We start from the raw sequence: 21,099 nt of genomic DNA on the forward strand, positions 1-21,099 counted from the left end.
GCAATCCAAACTGGACCATGTCTGGAGGGACACGATATTCAAACGTCTGAATAAAGGGGGAAAAAATCTACCCAATGTAGCCCTCATCCTGATGGCCACCTTTGTGTGCGGTTGCATCAAGCTGTCTGTGGAGCCCCAGTACGCAAACACCAAGTGTCACTACGTGCTAAGTTTCTATCGGTCCCCGGTGATGTGAAGGATGGGTCTGGCCACATTGCCGCGGAACGTTCCATCCAGTTGGACCATGCCGTTCCACCTATACTTCGTGGGAAAGTTTGTGCAGAAAAGCACCTTTGACCACCAATTCATCAGGCAGTGTTCTGCATGGAATGTCCTCAAGGTCCTGTGGGAAAAGGAGATGGTGGATCCTGTCGGATGGTTCCTCGAGCAGACTGCCAAAGTCATTTGGCAGACTGCCTCATCACCAGAACTTTCAAACAAGCACCAAGACATAGCCTGTGGTGGGAAAGAGTCTGTTGCCCACCTCCTTTTGGAATGTGACTTTGCAAACCAGGTGTGGAAAGAGATGCAGTGGTTTTTGTCGAGGTTCATCCCGATCAGCTCTGTAACACAGGAGTCTGTGCTCTACGGGCTGTTCCCGGGGACGCACACTGAGATAAACATCAACTGCTGCTGGAGGACCATCAATTCAGTGAAAGACACTCTTTGGTCTGCCTGAAACCTGCTGGTCTTCCAATGCAAAGAGTTGTCCACGATCAAGTGTTGCAGACCAAGGTCCAGGTCTAGATGCTGAGGGATGCAGTAAAGCTTGGGGCAGCCGCCACAAAGGTTCAATGGGGAAAGACCACTGAGTAAGATCCTCCCGCCATAGTGAACTGAAGGGTTGGAACCATGGAAAACCCCTCGGGCTATATACACCAAAATGTTTTTTACTATGTAATACATTGCATTTAAAATGGAGTGGCAAGGATTGTGAGGCATTTCATGTTTTTCAATATCGAAGAAATCTGATCTCTATTGTACTTACCTGAAATGTGAAATTTGAACTTTATTTTAAGGGATTTTATAAAATTTTTATGAATAAAGTATATTTTAGGAAAAAAATGATAAACAGGTCAACCTCCATCATCCCTTTTCCCATTGACTCTCCCCCGGCTCCATCATCCCTTTTCCTATTGGTTCTCCCCCAGCTCCATCATCCCTTTTCCCATTAAGTCTATCCCCCCACGCCCCACCCCCCCAACTTCTTGTCAATTATTCTCTGTGACCTTGTCCGATCAACACCATCCCTTTTGCTATCTCTTGCCCCACCCCCGCTTTATTTTCTTAAAAGCTATTACATTTACATTTCCGAAGAAGGGTCACTGACCCGAAACGTTAACTCTGCTTCTCTTTCCACAGATGCTGCCAGACCTGCTGAGTGAATCCAGCATTTCTTGTTTTTGTTTCAGATTTCCAGCATCCGCAGTATTTTGCTTTTATTACATTTCTAACCTTTGCCTGTTCTGATGAAACGTCACAGACCTGAAAATTTAACTTGGCTTTTCTCTCCATAGATGCTGCCAGACCTGCTGAGTATTTCCTGCACTTTTTGGTTTTATTCTCAGTGATCGGCGGCGCTCACTGGTCTCTGAGTGACGGTGAGGGACAGTTGCAGCTCCAACTGTGTACAGTATTAATATCGTGTAAAATAGCATCAACATAGAGTGATATAGTATTAATATAGAGTGTTAACACAGGGTTTGGTCTGGTTTGATTAATCCACAGTTCGTAGAGTAGATGGAGAATTTCCGGCTCCACTGATGGGATCAGACAGTGTGTAACCCGGGGAGAATGGACTGAGTGAGATCGGACAGTGAGTAACCTGGGGAGGATGGAACCAGCGAGATCAGACAGTGTGTAATCCAGGGAGGATGGACCCAGTGAGATCGGACAGTGTGTAACCCGAGGAGAATGGACCCAGTGAGATCAGACAGTGTGTAACCCGGGGAGGATGGACCCAGTGAGATCGGACAGTGTGTAACCCGAGGAGAATGGACCCAGTGAGATCAGACAGTGTGTAACCCGGGGAGGATGGACCCAGTGAGATCGGACAGTGTGTAACCCGAGGAGAATGGACCCAGTGAGATCGGACAGTGTGTAACCCGGGGAGGATGGAACCAGTGAGTTCAGACAGTGTGTAACCCGGGCAGGATGGACCCAGTGTGATCAGACTGTGTGTAACCCGGGGAGGATGGACCCAGTGAGATCAGACAGTGTGTAATCCGGGGAGGATGGACCCAGTGAGATCGGACAGTGTGTAACCCGGGGAGGATGGACCCAGTGTGATCAGACAGTGTGTAACCCGGGGAGGATGGACCCAGTGAGATCGGATAGTGTGTAATCCGGGGAGGATGGACCCAGTGAGATCGGACAATGTGTAACCCGGTGAGGGTGGACCCAGTGAGATCAGATCGTGTGTAATCCGGGGAGGATGGACCCAGTGAGATCGGACAGTGTGTAACCCGGGGAGGATGGACCCAGTGAGATCAGACAGTGAGTAACCCGGGGAGGATGAACGCAGTGGGATCAGACAGTGTGTAACCCGGGGAGGATGGACCGAGTGAGATCGGACATGGTGTAACCCGGGAAGGGTGGACCCAGTGAGATCAGACATTGCGTAACCCGGGGAAGATGGACCCAGTGTGATCAGACAGTGAATAACCCGGGGAGGATGGACCCAGTGTGATCAGACAGTGTGTAACCCGGGGAGGATGGACCCAGTGAGATCAGACAGTGTGTAACCTGGGGAGGATGGACCCAGTGAGATCGGACGGTGTGTAACCCAGGGAGGATGGACCCAGTGAGATCAGACAGTGTGTAACCCAGGGAGGATGGACCCAGTGAGATCAGACAGTGTGTAACCTAGGGAGGATGGCCCCAGTGTGATCAGACTGTGTGTAAGCCAACGAGGGTTGTTTCAAATGCAGAGTGATACAGCACATTTCTGCCCCCAAACTCTGACGATTTGCTGAAAGTCCACGAGACAGTGATTGGAATTGAACAAATTGACTTTCTCCTTCAGACCCTCAACATTGATCTCATTCTGGTTTGTTATAATTCGATCTCCTGGTGAATGATGGAGTGATGAACAAGTTCTGCAGCTGACAGTAAATAGGGATTGTAGACTGAGGAACAACAGCAGGTGAACCAGCACAGGATTGTGAGAGCACCAACCAGAGAGAACCCTTCCCATTCAAAGAGCTTCTATAGATCAACTGGGGAGAAAGGTAAGAGAAAGTCCCATTTACTGTGAGAAACACTGGTCCTGTAGACAGTACACAAAGGTTACATCGGGTGAGACAGGAAATGGTGAGAATGAGACTGGGAGAATCTGTCTAATACTCCGAAAACATCAGTTCAAACATTGCCATGGAAGCCGGTGGAATTTAAATTAAATAATTAATAAACCTGGAATAAAAAGGCGGTATTATTATTAACAATGCTGCACATTACCGAGGGGATTCCCTCCTGCAGACTAAGTGCAGACTAATCACCTGAAACGCAGCTCCACCTATCCGCTCCGCCTGCTGGTCACGGGTGTGCAGATTGACAACCTCCTCCACCAATAGGACAGGCCGGGGACAAACCGAGCTCCGCCCCATCCCGGCAGCGTGGTCGCTCACGCTCACGTGGCTCGGCCGTTAAACTGACTCTGCGCAAGTCAGGCAGCGATGGTCAGCCTCCTCTCCCCACTGCGCATATCCGTTTTTTGATTGATGCTCGCGAGGCGGAACAATCGGAGGGGGCGGGGCTGTTTAGTGCGCCTGCGCCGGACTCTCCAATGGTCGGCGGGATTTGCTGCTGAGACTCAGTTGAAGAGCGAGTTCAACAGGAAGGGTCACCGGCCTGAGATAACAAGGTAAGAGAGTAAATAGTGAGAATGAGACTGGGAGAGTCTGATCACCCAGTACAATTATCCAGCATGAAGACCTGCAATGGAAGGGCAAGTGGCAGCAATTTCTCTCTCATGACAGGATGGGGAACAAGAGGGCGCAGATTTAAAATAATTGACCAAAGAAGCAGAAGCGACTTTGAGGAAAATCATCTTCAGAGAGCGAGTCGTTCAGGTCTGGAATGTAATGTCTGAGAGTTTGGTGGAGGCAGGTTCAATGGAGACATTCAAAAGGGAATTGGACTCTGATCTGAAAAGGAAGTATGTGCAGGATTTGCGGGCGGGAGATTGACACCAGGTGAATTGCTCATTCGGAGAGCTGGTACAGACAGGATGGGCCGAATGGCCTCCGTCTGCCCTGTAACAATTCTGTGATTGTGATTCTGTGAAAATACACAGTCACAAGTGAATCTTCTGTGTATTTTAGATTAAAGGGATTTGATCTCTGAGTTAGTCTGCCCGGCAGATGTACACTAACTCCCAGCCCCCAATACCAATGGGGAAAGAACTGACCTTTGTGGTCCCCATAATGTTATACTGTGTGTTAATGTAGTCCGAGACAGTGCTACTGAATTCAGATATATTTCATATCCAACTATCAAAATAAATGATTTTATAATGCTGAACTGGATGCTGTGTTGTATTTCAGTTATTTCCCCTCAGCAAATCTATTTCTGGATTTCAAAATTGTCGTTAAATCACTGTCATTCAAATATAAACATGAAGATATGGAAAGCTTATTTTAATAAAAATGTGTTAAAATTAACAATAATCCCTTGGAATTATTTTCAGAACAAAGATTCTCGATCACCCAGTTCAGCTTGGCTGAGAGTTTTAAAAAAAAATTAAACTGAGAACAGTGTTTGTCCGGATACATTCTCTATTCATTTCTGTGCTCGTTCAACACAATCACCTGATTATTCTGGGGATCTTTTATTTCGGGGAGGCGGTGGCGTAGTGGACGAGTAACCCAGAGACCCAGGGTATTGCTCTGGGGACATGGGTTCGAATCCCACCACAGCAGAAGGTGGAATTTGAATTCAATTAATAAATCTGGAATTTAAAAAAAAGCCAGTCAAATGATGGCCATGAAACCATTGTCGATTGTTGTAAAAACCCATCTGGTTCACGAATGCCCTTCAGGGAAGGAAATTTGCTCTCCTTACCTGGTCTGGCCTTTGTGACTCCAGACCCACAGCAATGTGGTTAACTCTTAAATGCCCTCTGAAATGGCCGAGCAAGCCACTCAGTTGTACCTAACCGCTACGAAGTCAATAAAAAGGAATGAAACCGGACAGACCGCCTGGCATCGATCCAGGCACTGGAAACGACAACGGCAAACCCAGCCCTGTCAACCCTGCAAAGTCCTCCTTACGAACATCTGGGGGCTTGTGCCAAAGTTGGGAGAGCTGTCCCGCAGACGAGTCAATCAACAGCCTGACATAGTCATACTCACGGAATCATACCTTACAAACAATGTCCCAGAGACTGCCATCACCTTCCTCGGGTATGTCCTGTCCCACTGGCAGGACAGATCCATCAGAGGAGGCAGCACAGTAGTATACAGTAGGGAGGGAGTTGCCCTGGGAGTCCTGAACATCGACTCTGGACCCCATGAAGTCTCATGGCATCAGGTCAAACATGGGCAAGGTAACGTCTTACTGATTACCACCTACCACCCTCCCTCAGCTGATGACTCAGTACTCCTCCATGTTGAACAGCACTTGGAGGAAGCACTAAGGGTGGCAAGGGCACAGAAGATACTCTGGGTGGGGGACTTCAATGTCCATTACCAAGAGTGGCTCTGTAGCGCCACTATTGACCGAGCTGGCCGAGTCCTAAAGGACATAGCTGCTGGACTGGGTATGCAGCAGGTGGTGAGGGAACCAACAAGAGGGGAAAACATACTTGACTTCGGTCTCACCAATCTGCCTGCCGCAGATGCATCTGTCCATGACAGTATTGGGAGGAGTGACCACCGCACAGTCCTTGTGGAGACGAAGTCCCGCCTTCACATTGAGGATACCCTGCTTCGTATTGTCTGGCACTACCACCGTGCTAAATGGGATAGATTTCGAACAGATCTAGCAATGCAAAACTGGGCATCCATGAGGCGCTGTGGGCCATTAGCAGCAGCAGTACTGTATTCAACCACGATCTGTAACCTCATGGCCCAGCATATCCCCTACCCTATCATTACCATCAAGCCAGGAGACCAACCCTGGTTCAATGAAGAGTGCAGGAGGGCATGCCAGGAGCAGCACCAGGCATACCTCAAAATGAGGTGTCAACCTGGTGAAGCTACAACCCAGGACTATCTGCGTGCCAAACTGCATAAGCAGCATGCGATAGACAGAGCTAAGCGATCGCATAACCAACAGATCAGATCTAAGCTCTGCAGTCCTGCCACATCCAGCTGTGAATGGTGGTGGACAATTAAACAACTAACTGGAGGAGGTGGCTCCACAAATATCCCCATCCTCAATGATGGGGGAGCCCAACACATTTGTGCAAAAGATAAGGCTGAAGCATTTGCAACAAACTTCAGCCAGAAGTGCCGAGTTGATGATCTATCTCGGCCTCCTCCTGAAGTTCCCAGCATCACAGGTGCCAGACTTCAGCCAATTCGATTCACTCCGCGTGATATCAGGAAATGACTGAAGGCACTGTATACTGCAAAGGCTATGGGCCCTGACAATATTTTGGCAATAGTACTGAAGACCTGTGCTCCAGAACTTGCCGCGCCCCGAGCCAAGCTGTTCCAGTACAGCTACAACACTAGCATCGACCCTGCAATGTGGAAAATTGCTCAAGTATGTCCTGTTCGCAAAAAGCAGGACAAGTCCAACCTGGCCAATTACCGCCCCATCAGCCAACTCTCGATCATCAATAAAGTGATGGAAGGTGTCATCTACAGTGCCATCAAGCGGCACTTGCTTATCAATAACCTGCTTAGTGACGCTCAGTTTGGGTTCTGCCAGGGCCACTCAGCTCCTGACCTCATGACAGTCTTGGTTCAAACATGGACAAAAGAGCTGAACACAAGAGGTGAGGTGAGAGTGACTGCCCTTGACATCAAGGCAGCATTTGACCGAGTATGGCCTCAAGGAGCCCTAGCAAAACTGAGGTCAATGGGAATCGGGGGTAAACCCTCTGCTGGCTGGAGTCACACCTAGCGCAAAGGAAGATGGTTGTGGTTGTTGGAGGTCAATCATCTGAGCTCCAGGACATCAATGCAGGAGTTCCTCAGGGTAGCGTCCTTGGCCCAACCATCTTCACCTGCTTCATCAATGACCTTCCATCAATCATAAGGTCAGAAGTGGAGATGTTCGCTGATGTTTGCACAATGTACAGCACCAGTCGTGACTCCTCAGGTACTGAAGCAGTCTGTGTAGAAATGCAGCAATACCTGGACAACATCCAGGCTTGGGCTGATTAGTAGCAAGTAACATTCGTGCCACACAAGTGCCAGGCAATGACCATCTCTAACAAGAGAGAATCTAACCATCTCCCCTTGACATTCAATGGCATTACCATCGCTAAATCCCCCACTATCAACATCCTAGGGGCTACCATTGACCAGAAACTGAACTGGAGTAGCCATATAAATACCGTGGCTACAACAGCAGGTCAGAGGCTAGGAATCCTGAGGCGAGTAACTCACCTCCTGACTCCCCAAAGCCTGTCCACCATCTACAAGGCACAAGTCAGGAGTGTGATGGACTACTCTCCACTTGCCTGGATGGGTGCAGCTCCAGCAACACTCAAGAAGCTCAACACCATCCAGGACAAAGCAGCCCACTTGATTGGCACCCCATCTACAAACATTCACTCCCTCCACCACCGACGCACAGTGGCAGCAGTGTATACCATCTGCAAGATTCACTGCAGCAATGCACCAAGGCTCCTTAGACAGCACCTTCCAAACCCATGACCTCTACCAACCAGAAGGACAAGGGCAGCAAATGCATGGGAACACCACCACCTGCAAGTTCCCCTCCAAGTCACACACCATCCTGATTTGGAACTATATCGCCATTCCTTCACTGTCGCTGGGTCAAAATCCTGGAACTTCCTTCCTAACAGCACTGTGGGTGTACCTAACCCACATGGACTACGGCGGTTCAAGAAGGCAGCTCACCATCACCTTCTCAAGGGCAATTAGGGATGGGCAATAAATGCTGGCCTGGCCAGTGACGCCCACATCCCATGAATGAGTTAAAAAAAAACCTGCTTTTAGCAGAACTTAAAAATGCATCATGTTTCGGCGCTTTAAACACGTCCTGGAGTTTCACAAAATGTTTATCCAAATTTGGTATTTTGGATGTTTGGCGAACCTGATTATATTTTGCAATCAAATTAGTATTTTAGCAGTAATTTAAATGGTCACTGATGTTAGGACCAGGTGAGAAAGGTGTCTAGGGGTCTTTTACTATCTTCACCTGGTCTTATTGTAACAGGGATTAATTTTAAACACACTTTGTTTTACGCTCCCCCTTTGGTGAATGCTTGTTCACAACTTTCCAATTATAAGGCAAAGAAGTTACCACACCAGGTTTTCTTGCGTTTAAAGAAGAAAAGTGAAATGTATTAAACCTTAAACTTAGACTCTAATACAGTTAATGCCGACGGATATACCACGCACCCATAATAGCATGTACATGTGATACACACATGCAAATAGTGACAGAAAAGAGCAGAAGAAAAATAAAATGGAGAGGTTTGAGGCAATCTCTAAAGAGGGTTTTTGTTACTGTGCTTCGAGCTCGCTGTCTTCTTTGGCCTCCTTATCTCGAGAGACAATGGGTAAGTGCCTGGAGGTGGTCAGTGGTGTGTGGAACAGTGCCTGGAGTGCCTATAAAGGCTAATTCCAGAGTGACAGGCTCTTCCACAGTTGCTGCAGCAAAATTGGTTTGTCGGGGCTGTTACACAGTTGGCTCTCCCCTTGCGCTTTTGCCTTTTTTCCTGCCAACTGCGAAGTCTCTTCGACTCGCCATACTTTAGCCCCGCCTTTATGACTGCCCGCCAGCTCTGGCGAACGCTGGCAACTGACTCCCACGACTTGTGATCAATGTCACAGGACTTCATGTCGCGTTTGCAGACGTCTTTGAAGCGGAGACATGGACGGCCGGTGGGTCTGATACCTGTGGCGAGCTTGCTGTACAATGTGTCTTTGGGGATCCTGCCATCTTCCATGTGGCTCACATGGCCAAGCCATCTCAAGCACCGCTGACTCAGTAGTGTGTATAAGCTGGGGATGTTGGTCGCCTCGAGGACTTCTGTGTTGGAGATACGGTCCTGCCACCTGATGCCAAGTATTCGCCGGAGGCAGCGAAGATGGAATGAATTGAGACGCCGCTCTTGGCTGACATACGTTGTCCAGGCCTCGCTGCCATAGAGCAAGGTACTGAGGACACAGGCTTGATACACTCGGACTTTTGTGTTCCGTGTCAGTATGCCATTTTCCCACACTCTCTTGGCCAGTCTGAACATAGCGGTGGAAGCCTTTCCCATGCGCTTGTTGATTTTCTGCATCTAGAGACAGGTTACTGGTGATACTTGAGCCTAGGTAGGTGAACTCTTGAACCACTTCCAGAGCGTGGTCGCCAATATTGATGGATGGAGCATTTCTGACGTCCTGCCCCATGATGTTCGTTTTCTTGAGGCTGATGGTTAGGCCAAATTCATTGCAGGCAGCCGCAAACCTGTCGATGAGACTCTGCAGGCACTCTTCAGTGTGAGATGTTAAAGCAGCATCGTCAGCAAAGATGAGTTCCCTGATGAGGACTTTCTGTCCTTTGGACTTCGCTCTGAGAGGGGCAAGGTTGAACAACCTGCCCCCTGATCTTGTGTGGAGTAAAATTCCTTCATCAGAAGGCTTGAACGCATGTGAAAGAGCAGCAGGGAGAAGAAAATCCCAAAGAGTGTGGGTGCGAGAACACAGCCCTGTTTCATGCCACTCAGGATAGGAAAGGGGTCTGATGAGGTGCCGCCATGTTGAATTGTGCCTTTCATATTGTCATGGAATGAGGTGATGATACTTAGTAGCTTTCGTGGGCATCCAATCTTTTCCAGTAGTCTGAAGAGACCACGTCTGCTGACGAGGTCAAAGGCTTTGGTGAGATCAATGAAAGCAACGTAGAGGGGCATCTATTGTTCGCGGCATTTCTCCTGTATCTGACGAAGGGAGAGCAGCATGTCAACGGTCGATCTCTCTGCACGAAAGCCACACTGTGCCTCAGGGTGGATGCGCTCGGCCAGCTTCTGGAGCCTGTTTAAAGTGACTCGAGCAAAGACATTCCCCACTATGCTGAGCAGGGAGATTCCACGGTAGTTGTTGCAGTCACCGCGGTCACCTTTGTTTTTATAGAGGGTGATGATGTTGGCATCGCGCATGTCCTGGGGTACTGCTCCCTCGTCCCAGCACAGGCATAGCAGTTCATGTAGTGCTGAGAGTGCAGCAGGCTTGGCACTCTTGATTATTTCAGGGATAATGCTATCGTTCCCAGAGGCGTTTCCGCTGGCTAGAGAATCAATGGCATCACTGAGTTCCGATTTTGTTGGCTGTATGTCCAGCTCATCCATGACTGGTAGAGGCTGGGCTGCATTGAGGGCGGTCTCAGTGACAACATTCTCCCTGGAGTACAGTTCTAGGTAGTGCTCAACCCAGTGGTCCATTTGTTTGCGTTGGTCAGTGATTATATCCCCTGATTTAGATTTGAGGGGGGCGATCTTCTTGATGGTTGGCCCAAAAGCTCTCTTAATGCCATCATACATTCCTCTGATGTTTCCGGTGTCTGAGGCCAGCTGAATATGACTGCATAGGTGTTGCCAGTCGTCGTTTGCGCAGTGCCTGGCTGTTGTTTGTGCAGTGCTTCTGGCTGCTTTAGGTGCCATGGATGTTAACTCGCTGGGGGCTTTCTTGTAGTTCAACAGTGCAATGCGCTTAGCGGCTATGACAGGTTCCAGCTCTTCATTATGAGATTGAAACCAGTCTGCATTTCTCTTCGCACGTTTGCCATTGGTGGTCAAAGCTGACTCATAGATGGCGTCTCTGATGTGGGCTCACTTGGTCTCAGCATCCCCTGTGGGAGTGTTTTGAAGGGCTGTTACAAGTGAATTTAGAAATTTTTGTAACAGCTGTGGATGAGAAATTCTGCTCGTGTTGATGCGCGGGTGGCCCTTCTGCTTGGAATGATGCAACTACTTTGGTCTGAGTCTAACCTTGCTGCACACCAGGGAGTGGTCAGTGTCGCAGTCCGCACAGTGGAAGCTGCGTGTGATTTGAACACTGTTTAAAGAGGCTCACCTTGTGACCATGAGGTCCAGCTGGTGCCAATGACCTGATCTTGGGTGCCTCCATGAAACCTGGTGACAGGGTTTAGTGTGAAAGAACGAGTTGGTGATGCAGAGGTTATGATAGGTACACAACTCAAGCAGTCTCTGCCCATTCTCATTCATCCTTGGAACGTCATAGCGCCCAAGGCAGGAGGGCCATGAGTCATGGTCGGCCCCAACCCTGGCATTAAAGTCCCCCAGCAGGAATAGGTGTTCGGTGTTGGGGATGCTGCTAATGATATGGAGTTCCTCGTAGAACTGGTCTTTGGCTTCAGGTGGGGAGCAGAGTGTTGGAGCATAGATGCTGAGTAGGTGTACTGGACCAGAGGTGGTGAGCAGTCGGATGGACAGTATGCATTCCCAGCCATTTGAGGGAGGCTCAACTAATTCAACTAAATGTTCAAAAAGCTTCGTTAAAAGGGTCCGCTCTGGTTGGTGCTCTCATAATCCTGTGCTGGTTCACCTGCTGTTGTTCCTCAGTGTACAATCCTAGTTTACTTCCAGCTGTGGACGTTTCTCATCACTCCGTCATTCACCAGGAGATCTAACTATGACAGAACAGAAAATGAGACAAATATAGACAAATATCATGAATTTGAGTCCCAGGTCACCACATTCCTGTTGTTCGTTTGTTCATTGATGTTTCCTCCTTTCTACCTGAGGATAAAGCCTGTCCTGTGGCCATTCCCTCCCCACAGCAGCACCTCTCAGATCCCAACAAACCCCATTCCATTCTCTAAATTACCAGTTATTTTACCTCAAAGTTCAATACAGTAACTGACAGCTGTTTATTCGATGGGACTGAACTCACAGGGACACCACCCAGCCGCTCCCAGTGATATAATTCTTTATTATAAACACTGTTCCATCTCTTTCCTATTGCGCACTGCAGCTTATGGCACGCTGTGGCTCTCTGCAGTTGACAGCAGGAAATCTATTGCTGTATCGTATCAAAGAATGGTTACTGCACAGAAGGAGGCCATTCAGCCAGTTAATTCAGTGTCACTTCTCTGAGAGCAATTTAGCTACTCCTACTTCCTTGCCTTTCCACGTAGCCCTGCAATTTTGTTCCCCTTCAGATGCTTATCTAATTCCCTTTTGAAAGTCATGATTGAATCTATCTCCACCACATGTTTCAGACCGTGTGTTCCAGATCATAACCACCTGCTGTGTAAAAATGTTTTTTCTCATGCCGCCTTTGGTCCTTTTGCCATTTACCGTAAAGTTGTGTCCTCTATTTCGCAACCCTTTGCCAATGTAAAGTTTCTCTCTATCTACATTGTTTAGACCCTTCATGATTTTTAACACCGTGATCAAATCTCCTCTCAACCTCCTCTAAGGGCAAGAAACCCAGCTTCTTCAATCTACCCATGTAGCTGAAGTCCTTGATCCCCAGAACCGTAAAGCTTTTGCTGCATCCTCTCGAAAGCCATCAGATTCTTCCTGAAGTGTGGTGCCCACAATTGGGCACAATACTCCAGTTGAGGCTATACCAGTGATGTATGAAGGTTGATTATAATTTCCTTGCTTTGTACTCTATACCTCTTATTATAAAGCCCAGATTCCCATGTGCCTTTACAACTATCTTCTCAACCTGCCCCACCACTTTCAACAATTTGTTCACATATACCCCAGGTCCCTCTGCTAATACTGACCCCTGGGGAACACCATTTATACCTTGATCCAGCCCGATGAACAAATGTTCACCATTACTCTCTATCTCCTGTCGCTCAGGAAATTCATATTCGTGCTGTCAATGTCCCTTTTATTCCATGGGCTTCAGATTTGTTGATGTATATTGTGTGTAACAATCTCAGTCTTGAATATACTCATTGACTGATTATCCACAGCCACCTGGGGTAGAAAATTCCATAGATTCACAACCCTCAGACTGAAGAAATTTCTGCTCATTTCAGTTCTCAATGGACCACCCCTTATCTTGCTACTATGATCTCTAGTTCGAGACTCTTCAGCTGCGGCAAGCAGCCTCTCAGCATCTACCCCAACAAGCCTTCTAAGAATTTTATATGTTTCAATGAGATCACCTCTTCTAAACTCCAAAGAATATAGGCTTCATTCTAGTCAATCTCTCCTTATAGACTGTGCCCATCTCAGGAGGCAATCTCGTGAACCTTCATTCATAAGAAATAGGAGCAGGCCAATCAGCCCCTCGAGCCTGCTCCACCATTCAATAAGATCATGGCTGATCTGATTGTGGCTGTAACTTCACTTTCCTGCCTGACCCCTTCCACCCCACCCCGTAACCCTTAAATCCCCTGAAGATCAAAAATCAATCCAACTCAGCCTTGAAGATATGATTCAAATCCAGAAACCCAATTAATTTGTGATTCAAATCTTGAGCGAGCCCCCCAATTAATATAATTCAAATCCCAGACGAGAAACCCAATAAATATGTTACGACTGACCGCTCCTGTCAAAATCCCCAATCAAAATATATTATTCTGATTGTGGTGGGAGACACGCACTGATAATTCACAGATTGCCTAACATATCATTTATAAACTTTCCAAATGAAAGAAAGACCCAGCCAAATTGTACCATCTATTAACCCCCAAATGAGGCTAACCAAACCAGGTGCTTTTAAATCAACAAATTAACTGTTTAATTAAAAAAAATTCTTAAACACTATGAGGATATAAACGACATTTAAAATAGAAAAAAATTAGAGTCCTTGCAAATTAACAGTCCATTGTTGCTTGAAGTCCTCACCGAATGTTGCTTGAAGTCCTCACCGAATGTTGCTTCCTTCTCCAGCGAATTTCAACAGTTAACGACTTGCAAACACTTTCAGTAGAATCAATCTAACTTTAGAGTTTTTTGACGGATAATAGATTGTCACAGTCTAACTTTGCTTCCTCCAGTTTAAATTACCAGAGATCGCTGTTCCGGCTTGGCTTTTTTTTTCAGAATTTTGAGGTAATTAAACGGACAAAAATCCACTTCCTTCAGTTTAAATGGTAGAGAGCTCTTTTTCCAGGTGCTAACACCAGCTGTCTGTGTCTGTGTCTGTGTTCTGTTAGAACAAACTGTCTTCAACTAAAAAGCCAGTTCAAAATTGAATGGTAACACATGTATCGCTTAACACGCACTCCCAGTGGCTGTATCTATGGTAACAAGAATGCACCCTTTGAATCGCAGTCTCCAAATGGCTGTTTCTAAGGCAACGAAAATGCACCTTCCTATAACTCCCGAGGCTTGCTGCATCTTAAAGCAATAGTAATTCTTTGCAAGCCTTAAAGGCAAACCGCATATTTCTGGAAAAAATACTTCAGGACAATGACAATATATTCAATGACCGGGCCTCCACTGCACTCTGGGGAAGTGCTTTCCAAAGATTAACAACCCTCAGAGAAGAAATTCCTCCTCATCTCTGTCTTAAATGGTAGACCCCTTCATTTTAAACTGTGTCCTCTAGTTCTAGATTACCTCAGGAGGGGAAAACATTATCTCAGCATCTACCCTGTCAAGCCCTCTCAGAATCGTATATGTTTCGATAAGATCACATTTAATTCCTCTAAACTCCAATGAGTATAGGCTCAACCTTTTCAATAAGACAACACCTTCATCCCAGGAATCAACCTAATGAACCTTCTCTGAACTGCTTCCAATGCAAGTATATTTCTCCTTAAATACGGAAGCCGAAACTGTACCAAAACTCTAGGTGTGATCTCACCAGTACCCTGTACAGGTGTAGCAAGACTTTCACACTTTTATACTCCATCCCCCTTGCAATAAATGCCAACATTCTGTTGGCCTTCCTAATTACTTGCTGTACCTACAAGTTCACTTATTGTGGTTCACATCAAGATCGCCCAGATCCATCTCTACTGCAGTACTTTGCAGTCTTTCTCCATTTATATAATATTCTACTTTTCTATTCTTCACATTAAAATGGACAATCTCACATTTTCCCACATTATACTCAATCTGACAAATGTTTGCCCACTCACTCAACCTATCTATATCCCTTTGAAGACTGTGTCCTCTCACAACTTGCTTTCTGCCCTCTCTTTATATCTTCAACAAATTTGGCTAAAATACACTTGGTCCCTTCATCTAAGTCATTTTTTTTATTTCATGGGATGTGGGTGTCACTGGGAAGGCCAGCATTTGTTGCCCATCCCTCATTGCCCTTGACAACTGAATGACTTGCGAAGCTATTTCATAGGGCAGTTAAGAGTCAACCACATTGCTGTGGTCTGGAGTCACATGTAGGCCAAATCTGGTAAGGATGGCAGATTTACTTCCTTAAAGGGCATGAGTGAACCAGATGGTGTTTTACAACAATTGATGATAGTTTCATGGCACATTACTGAGACTAGCTTTCAGTTCAAGATTTTTTATTAATTGATTAATTTTAAATTCCACCAGCTGCCATGGTGGGATTTGAACCCATGTCTCCAGGGCATTAGCCTGGACCTCTGTATTATTAGTCCAGTGTGTCAGAGCAGTTTAAAAAAAAATTAAGGGGACTCTGTGTGCCTTTAAGACTGAAAGAAGTTTTAATCTCTGGGAAGGGTGTGTGCGAGGTGCAAGCCTGTTCCTAAGCAACAGCAAGGGAGATGCAGTCACATGTCATATTGTATCAGTTTGACTGTGTGTGAGAACTAGCTGCGAACTGGTTTGATCTGGCAGACCAGCAAAGCGTGCTCTCCCTGAAGGAAGGATTTGTCTCCCCCTTCAGCAGAAAATCTACATTGCCGACAGGCTGTGTTTTGCCTAAAGAGGAAACAACGCTTGGAAAGGAATCTTTGCATTATTGGAAGTAGCAAATTCCTTTGTGCACTCATCTCCAAGAAGTCTCTGCCTCAGGAATGACTTTCTGTTGTCTTTTGTGTTTCTGGGAGTCTAGAAACTCAGTTAAGTTTCTACTGATAGACTGCTAATTCAAAATCTAAATAGACCTTTTGTTATACTCCTTGGTGAAAGATCTGTGTGATGCCTACTGCAGCCAAAGTGCCTTGAAAACCTATCCATTCCAGACTTTTCATCAACTCACCTGGAGAGCTCGAGTGGCATCTGAATATTCGACTCTGCGACACTTCACTGATCTGGGAAAGCAACCAACGAGGACTAAAAACCCAGTTGTTTTATTATTCCTAAGAAACTGCTCAAATTTAAAACATCATTTTAGAACCGGTTAACCGTTGGTTTGTGAATATATGTGTGTGTGCATGAGGGTTAGGAGGAATAAGAAGCATCGATTTATCTCAGTATTGTTTATATTTAGTTTATTAATAAATAGTTAGTTTGTTGTTGTTTAAAGATATCTGATTTGATGTATTTTATTCTGGGGTTAATAAAGTGTTTAATTTGGCTAATTTCTGGTCGGGGGAAAACTTAATAATGTGCTGTGACCTGTGGAGTAATGGGACTGAATTGACAGTGCATTGCTCCCACTTCGGTCATACCAAGTCTCATTACCACTACGCCATTTCCCTTAATATAGATCGCAAATAGGTGAGGCCCCAGCACTGATCCCTGTGGCATTCCAGTAGGACCTTTCCAGAATCTAGGGAATTTTGGAAGAATACAACCAACGTATCCACCATCTCTGCAGCCATCTCTTTTAAGACCCTAGGATGCAGGCCATCAGGTCCAGAGGACTTGTTACCTTTAGTCCCATTCGTTTTCCTGGTACTTTTTCTCTAGTGATGTGGATTGTTTTAAGCTCCTCTTAATTTTCTGCTACTCTTGGGATGCTTTTTGTGTCATCTACCCTGAAGACAGCTACAAAATACTTGTTCAAAGTCTCTGCCACTTTCTTGTTTCCCATTATTAATTCCCTAGTGTTATCCTCTAAGGGACCAACGTTTACTTTAGCTAGTCTGGATTATTACCTGAGCCACATGCAATTTGGCATAGGGCAAATAAGATTAGAGAAATGAATGCATGGCTGAAAGACTGGTGTGGTAGACGTGGATTCTGGTTTGTGAGGCACTGGCACCAGTACTGGGGAAGGTGGGGGGCTGTACCGTTGGTATGGTCTGCACCTGAACCGTGCTGGGACCACTGTTCTAGCGAGCCACACAACTAGAAGTAGAGAGGGTTTAAACTAAATAGTGGGGGCAAGGGATCAAATTTGGGAAAATGTGGTAAATCAAAGAGTAGAGACAAGGCAAGAGAGAAATATATGAAGGTGGCAAATGATAAACAGACCATAACAGGAAGGGACAGAGAGTACAAATATGAGACTAAATCAGAATATCAGCCTAGAGGTTACAAAAATAATAAAAGGACAAAACAAAAGACTTTGTATCTGAATGCATGTAGCATTCGAAACAAAACAGATGAACTGATACCACAAATAGAAAAAAATAAGTATGATCTGATAGCCATTACAGAGACATGGCTGCAGGATGACTTAGATTGGGACCTGAATATTGAAGGGCACTTGACACTTGGAAAGAACCAGAAGCTGAGAAAAGGTGGATGGGTGGCTCTGTTAACTAATGATGATATTAGCACAATAGAGAGGAATGACCTAAGTTCAGGAAACCAGGATGGAGAAGCTGCTTGGTTAGAGATGAGAAATGATAAAGCCAAGACGTCACTTGTGGGAGTGGTGAACAGGACCTCTAACATTAACCACATGGTAGGACGGGGTACAAGGAAAGAAGTAATGGGAGCTATTCAGAAAGGTAGAGCAATAATCATAGGGGATTTTAATCTACATATGGACTGGAAAAATCAGATGGGCAAAGGTAGCCTGGACTGATATTTCTTAGAATGTTTTTGGGATAGTTCTGAAGCCAACCAGAGAGCAGGCTCTACTGGACCTGATATTGGGCAATGAGATAGAATTAATTAATGTCCTCAGAGTGAAGGACACTCCGAGGCAGCAGCAATCATAATATTGAATTTTACATTCAGTTTGAGGGAAAAAGCGGGCCTAAGACTAGTATTTTAAACATAAATAAGGGCAATGTGAGGGCATGAAAGCGGAGAAAGCTGAAGAGAACTGGCAAATTATGTTAAGGGATAGATCAATAGGGATGCAGTGACAGACATTTAAGAAGATATTTCAGAATACATAGAATAGATACATTCCAACGAGAAAGAAAAATTTCAAGGGGGATGACCCATCATCTGTGGTTAACAAAAAAATTAAAGATAGTCTCAATCTTAATGAAAAAGCATATAATTGCACAAAGATAAGTGGTAGGTCAGAAGATTGGACAAAATATAAAATAAGCAAAGAATGACTCAAAGCTTAATAAGGAGGGGAAAAATTAGAGTGCAAGAGAAAACTAGCTAGAAATATAAAACAGATAGTAAGAGTTTCTACAGATACTTAAAAAAGAAGAGTTAACAAAGTGAGCATTGGTCCTATAAAAGCGAGTCTGGGGCATTAAGGAATGAAAATGAAATGACAGATGAATTGAGGAGGTACTTTTCACTGGTCTTCACTGTAGAGGATACAAGTCACATCTCAGAAATAGTTGTAAATCGGGAAATGGAAGGGATAGAGGAATTCAAGAAAATTACAATCACGAGGGAAGTGGTCCCGAGCAAACTGTTGGAACTGTGGACTGACAAGTCCCAGGGTCCTGATGGACTTCATCCCAGGGTCTTAACTAGTGGCTGGTGAGATAGTTGATGCATTGATTTTAATTTTACAAAATTTCCTAGATTTGGGGAAGGTTCTATTAGATTGGAAAATAGTGAATGTAACTCCTTTTATTTTAAAAAGAGGGAGACGGAAAGTCGAAAACAACAAGCCAGCTGGCTTAAGATCTGTCCTTGGGAAAATGTTCGAATCTATAACTGAAGATGTTATAGCAGGGCACTGACAAAAATTCAAAGTAATCAGGCAGAGTCAATATAGTTTTGTGAAAGGGAAATCATGTTTAACCAATTTATTAGAGTACTTTGAAGAAGTAACATGTGCTGTGGATAAAGGGAAACTGGTTGATGTACTGTACTTACATTTCCAGAAGGCATTTGACAAGGTGCCACATCAAAGGTTTTTGCGGAAAATGAAAGCTCATGGTGTTGGGGGTAACATATTGGCATGGATAGAAGATCAGCTAGCTCAGAGGAAACAGGGACCAGACATAAATGCGCCACAGGAATCAGTGCTGGGCCTCAACTTCTTACAAATTATATCAATGACTTGGATTGGATGAACAACTATAGATATGGTTGCTAAATTTGCTGATGACACAAAGATAGGTATCAAAAGTAAGTTGTGAAGAGGTCATAAGGAGACTACAAAGGGCTATGGATAGGTTAAGTGAGTGGGCAAAGATCTGGCAAATGGAGTATAATGTGGAAAATGTGAAATTGTCCATTTTGGCAGGAAGAATAAAAACAAAGCATTTTATCAAAATGGTGAGAGATTGTGCAGCTCTGAGATGCAGAGGGATCTGGGTGTCCTAGTGCATGAATCGCAAAATGTTAGAATGCAGGTTCAGCAAGTAATTAGGAAATCTAATAGAATGCTATTGTTTATTGTGAGGGGAATTGTATATGAAATTAGGGAGGTTTTGCTACAGTTATACAGGATATTGGTGAGACCACATCTAGAGTATTATGTACAGTATTGGTCTCCTTATTTAAGGAAGAATGTAAATGCATTGGAAGCAGTTCAGAAAAGGTTTACTAGATTAATACCTGGAATGGGTGAGTTGTCTTTTGAAGAGAGGTTGGACGGGGTAGGCTTGTATTTGCTGAAGTTTATAAGAGTAAGAGGCAACTTGATTGAAACATGTAAGATCCTGAGGGATCTTGACAGGGTGGATGTGGAAAGGATGTTTCCTCTTGTGGGAGAATCTAGGACTCGGATTCACTGTTTAAAAATAAGGGGTCGCCCATTTAAGACAGAGATGAGGAGAATTATTTCTCTGAGGGTCATGAGTTTTTGGAACTCTCTTCCTCAAAAGGCAGTGGAAGCAAGACTTTGAATATTTTTAAGGCAGAGGTAGATATTCGTGATAAGCAAGGGGGTGAAAAGTTATCGGGGGTAGGTGGAATGTGGGGTTAGAATCAGAGCAGCCCCTTGATCTTGTTGAATGGTGGAGCAGGCTCGAGGGCCCTCGAGTAATTTGTATGTCCATGTAGTTATCAATGACATAGGACTAGGAAAGAGCTTCTCCATCGAGAGTATGAGGAGCTAGGCACTAACTTAAAAAGCAGAACCTCAAAGGTAATAATTTCTAGATTATTAATCGAGCCACGTAAGATGAATAATATTGGAGAGTTAAAATAAAAACAAGAAATGCTGGAAATACTCAGCAGGTCTGGAGCATATGTGGAGAGCGAAGCAGAGGTAGCGTATCAGGTCAGTGATCCTTCATCAGAACTGGCAAATATTAGAAATGTAATAGGTTTTAAGCAAGTAAAGCGGGGGTGGGAGAAGAGATAACTAAAAAGAAAGTGTTGATAGAACAAGGTCACAGAGAATAACTGACCAGAAGGTCATGGAGCAAAGGCAAACGGTATGTTAATGGTGAGCTGAAAGACAAAGAGTTAGTACAGAGAGGGTGTTCATTGACAGAAAAATGAACAGCCTTGGCCCAAAGCACAAACATGAAAAAAACAGTGGGTTGGCACAGTAGAAACAGAAAGTAAACAAACTAAACAAAGAAAAAATAACTAAAAATAAAAAGGTGGGCCCTCCATGCTCTGAAATAATTGAACGCAATGTTCAGTCCGGCAGGCTGTAGCTTGCCTAATCGGTAAATGAGATGCTGTTCCTCGAGCTTGGGTTGATGTTCACTGGAACACTGCAGCAATCCCAGGACAGAGATGTGGGCATGAGAGCAGTGGGGTGTGCTGAAATGGCCAGCAAGCAGAAGCTCGGAGACATGCTTTCGGACTGAGTGGAGGTGTTCCGTAAAGCG

The 21,099-nt window shown here is 45.2% G+C and overlaps 1 protein-coding gene across 1 annotated transcript in view; it reads left to right on the top strand.

The window, feature by feature from the left end:
* Positions 1-3,838: 3,838 nt before the first annotated feature.
* LOC137361430 (NACHT, LRR and PYD domains-containing protein 3-like) overlaps positions 3,839-21,099 on the top strand; it is a 110,644-nt gene continuing 93,383 nt past the window's right edge. The window contains exon 1 of the mRNA XM_068026288.1: positions 3,839-3,862. The gene's annotated coding sequence lies outside the window, so the exon portion shown is untranslated. The remainder of the gene's footprint in view (positions 3,863-21,099) is intronic.

Source organism: Heterodontus francisci, unplaced genomic scaffold (assembly GCF_036365525.1).
Source record: "Heterodontus francisci isolate sHetFra1 unplaced genomic scaffold, sHetFra1.hap1 HAP1_SCAFFOLD_106, whole genome shotgun sequence".
NCBI classification, from domain to species: Eukaryota; Metazoa; Chordata; class Chondrichthyes; order Heterodontiformes; family Heterodontidae; genus Heterodontus; species Heterodontus francisci.